The sequence below is a fragment of the Petromyzon marinus genome, unplaced genomic scaffold (genome assembly GCF_048934315.1).
Source record: "Petromyzon marinus isolate PM22_M1 ecotype Great Lakes invasive population unplaced genomic scaffold, UKy_Petmar_22M1.pri1.0 PM_G_Scaffold_54, whole genome shotgun sequence".
NCBI classification, from domain to species: domain Eukaryota; kingdom Metazoa; phylum Chordata; class Hyperoartia; order Petromyzontiformes; family Petromyzontidae; genus Petromyzon; species Petromyzon marinus.
The window spans coordinates 270,866-274,969 of NW_027423007.1; positions in this window are offsets into that span (position 1 = coordinate 270,866).

Here is a 4,104-nt window from a genome sequence, read left to right on the forward strand (position 1 = left end):
GCATTTTGCACACATTTGTTTAATAAGTGAAGTAGGGGATTCCTCTATCTCCTCCTCGCCTGAAGAGAGTGCATCCATCTTCACCTGGTGTTCCTCCCTCTCAAGCTGCCGCAGCTCCTCAGTGGGTACAGCTCTTCCTTGTGCCCCTCCACTAACTCCTCCACATCATCATCACCATTCACCTCCAGGCCCATGGACCTGCCCAGAGAGACAATATCCTCCACAATAGGCACAGCCTCAAAGCCCTCAAAGTCCCTTTCAGTTACGGCTTCTGGCCACAAATTCCTCCAGGCAGAGTTTTTTTACTTGCTTCCTGCCAGGTTTTTGTGTATAAGAGTTATATATATTCTTAGCTCTTTCAGTAAAGTCACGTTGAAGGGAAACAATAAAATATATATAAAACAATAAAAATTCTCACGACGTTTCGACCATAACACAAACGGTCGTCATCAGGTGCGTCGGTTTGCATTAATGTATTTATTTTTAACGGTGTATTTATTTATATAAAACGTCAGCGCCACGCGCAGCGATTTGGCAGTTTATTTAGTGGAGCCACAGCTTGGCTCTGTTCTGAAAAGAGGAGGGGGGAGACGAAAAATTAATGTATGCTGTCTGAAAACCACTGTAAGCGTGAACAATCAATTAAGACCTGAAATGGCTTAGCAATCATTGGAAAGATTTGATTAACTATTTCAGGTCTTAATTGATTGTTCACGCTTACAGTGGCTTTCAGACAGCATACATTAATTTTTCGTTTCCCCCCTCCTCTTTTCAGAACATAGATGGACTAGTCCTTCTAAATAAACTGCCAAATCACTGCGCGTGGCGCTGACGGTTTTTTATAAGTAAATAAATACACCGTTTAAAATAAATTAATGCAAACCGACGCACCTGATGACGACCGTTTGTATTATGGTCGAAACGTCGTGAGAATTTTTATTGTTTTATATATTTTTTATTATTTTATTGTTTCCCTTCAACGTGACTTTACCGAAAGAGCTAAGAATATGAATTACTGCAGTCACGAAAGCTTTAAATAAAAATTCCCCCTTACCTCTCCACGCAACGCCTCTCACCACCCCCCTCAAACCCCCCCAACCAACCCCTCCCCTCACCACCCCCCTAAAACCCCCCCAACCAACCCCTCCCCTCACCAAACCCCTCACCAAACCCCTCCCCTCACCAAAACCCCCTAACCAACCCCTCCCCTCACCAAACCCCTCCCCTCACCAAACCCCTCCCCTCACCAAACCCCTCCCTCACCAAACCCCTCCCCTCACCAAACCCCTCAAACCCCCCTAACCAACCCCTCCCCTCACCAAACCCCTCCCCTCACCAAACCCCTCCCTCACCAAACCCCTCCCCTCACCAAACCCCCCTAACCAACCCCTCCCCTCACTAAACCCCTCCCTCACCAAAACCCTCCCCTCACCAAACCCCTCACCAAACCCCTCCCTCACCAAACCCCTCACCAAACCCCTCACCTAAGCCGCGCCCCTTCTTCCCGTCGTGCCCTTTTCCGGTGGGTAGGCCACGTGACGCCGTTTTGAACTGTTCAGTTTATTAACTGGGAGACGACTAACGGGCCAGCGGAGCCGGGCGAGCGAGGGGAGTGAGAAGAAGAGGAAGAAGAGGAGGAGGAAGGAGAGGAGGAGAGAGGAGGAGGAAGGAGAGGAGAGTGGCGGCGGCGATGTCGGCGCGGCGCTGCGAGGTGACGGTGCGCGGCGCCGTGAGCCAGCGGAGCCTTGGCGCCCTGGTCTGGGAGATCTTCGCTCACGCCCTGTACCAGCGCGGCCAGCTGCCGCTTCCCTACCCGCAGCTGCTGCACTTCCACAGCCACCTGGTGAGGGGAGTGGTGAGGTGGGGGTGGAGTGTTCAGGGGTGGAGTGTTCAGGGGCGGAGTGTGCAGGGAGGAGTGTGCAGGGTGGAGTGTTCAGGGGTGGAGCGTTCAGGGGTGGAGTGTTCAGGGTGGAGTGTTCAGGGGTGGAGTGTGCAGGGTGGAGTGTTCAGGGGTGGAGTCTGCAGGGGTGGAGTGTTCAGGGGTGGAGTGTTCAGGGGTGGAGTGTTCAGGGGTGGAGTCTGCAGGGGTGGAGTCTGCAGGTGGAGTGTGCAGGGTGGAGTGTTCAGGGGTGGAGTGTGCAGGGGTGGGGTGTTCAGGGGTGGAGTGTTCAGGGGTGGAGTGTTCAGCGGTGGAGTGTGCAGGGTGGAGTGTTCAGGGGTGGAGTTTTCAGGAGTGGAATGTGCAGGGTGGAGTGTTCAGGGGTGGAGTGTTCAGGGGTGGAGTGTGCAGGGGTGGAGTGTTCAGGGGTGGAGTGTGCAGGGGTGGAGTGTTCAGGGGTGGAGTGTGCAGGGTGGAGTGTTCAGGGGTGGAGTCTGCAGGGGTGGAGTCTGCAGGGGTGGAGTGTTCAGGGGTGGAGTGTTCAGGGGTGGAGTGTGCAGGGTGGAGTGTTCAGGGGTGGAGTCTGCAGGGTGGAGTGTTCAGGGGTGGAGTCTGCAGGGGTGGCGTGTTCAGAGGTGGAGTGTTCAGGGGTGGAGTGTGCAGGGGTGGAGTGTGCAGGGGTGGAGTGTTCAGGGGTGGAGTCTGCAGGGGTGGAGTGTGCTGGGTGGAGTGTTCAGGGGTGGAGAGTGCAGGGGTGGAGTGTTCAGGGGTGGAGTGTGCAGGTTGGAGTGTTCAGGGGTGGAGTGTGCAGGGGTGGAGTGTGCAGGGTGGAGTGTTCAGGGGTGGAGTCTGCAGGGTTGGCGTGTTCAGGGGTGGAGTGTTCAGGGGTGGAGTGTTCAGGGGTGGAGTGTGCAGGGGTGGAGTGTGCAGGGGTGGAATGTTCAGGGGTGGAGTGCTCAGAGGTGGAGTGTTCAGGGGTGGAGTGTTCAGGGGTGGAGTGTGCAGGGGTGGCGTGTTCAGGGGTGGAGTGTGCAGGGGTGGAGTGTTCAGGGGTGGAGTGTGCAGGGGTGGAGTGTTCAGGGGTGGAGTGTGCAGGGGTGGCGTGTTCAGGGGTGGAGTGAGCAGCAATATCTTTTCATCGGTTGCGTGACGCTGTGTGGAAGCTACCTGGTCTATCGCTCCGCACTAAGCTTCAGGTCTTCTCGGCCACGGTCATTCCCTCCCTTCTCTACGCTTGCGAAACATGGACCCCCCTAATGGAACATCTTCACCGGTTAGAAACAGTTAGGCTGGCCTGCCTACGATCCATCCTGGGTTTAACCAGACTAGATTGTGTGAGGAGCTCACAAATCCTTGAAAGATCTGGGCAAGGTCCCATCAGTGAGCTCCTCCGGCGGGCCAGGCTGCGATGGCTGGGTCATGTAGCCCGCATGCCCAGCCACCGCATGCCGAAACAGCTTTTGTTCGGCCGGATCGAGGGGACTAAACGGGCGCGGCACGGGCTAGAGAAGAGATGGAGTGATGTGGTACAGAAGGACGTGGAGCTGAGTGGACTTGTCGATGACTGGTACCAGCGGTGTCAAGGTCGGTATCTGTGGAGGAGGCTCGTGAAGGACGCTACTGGGCAGTTGGAGGTAGTTGCCCTCCAACAACAACGGAGGGCGGAGGAGCGACGCCAGTCATCTCAGTCAGTCGACCCGTGGCACCTGGGTCTGCCCCATGACCTCCTGCCAGCGATAGTGTAGCGGTTAGCGCGCTGCGCTATGAACCTGGCGACCCGAGTTCGATTCCCGCTCACGGCCAACACCAGTGACGATTATCTGAACTGGTCCCGGGCCTCCCCTAGGTCGACTCAGCCTCAAATGAGTACCTTGTGTGGTGTGTAAACATTGCCACTAGGGAGAGAAATGCGGTCGGGCGTGGTGCTGGCCACCCACCCCCTCGTGTACCGTTCCGGCCTTCATAGGTGCTGCTCGCTGACAGCACTTGCCCCTACAGTCTGTTAAGGCTATATGGGGGATCTTTGTCTTTGTATGTGTGTGTATGTGTGTATGTATGTGTGTATGTATGTTCGTGTGTATGTGTGTGTATGTGTGTATGTATGTGTGTATTTGTGTGTATGTGTGTGTGTATGAGTGTGTGTATTTGTGTGTATGTGTGTGTGTATGTATGTGTGTATGTATGTGTGTATGCGTGCGGGGAGCAGCGGTGTAGTGGTTAGCGCT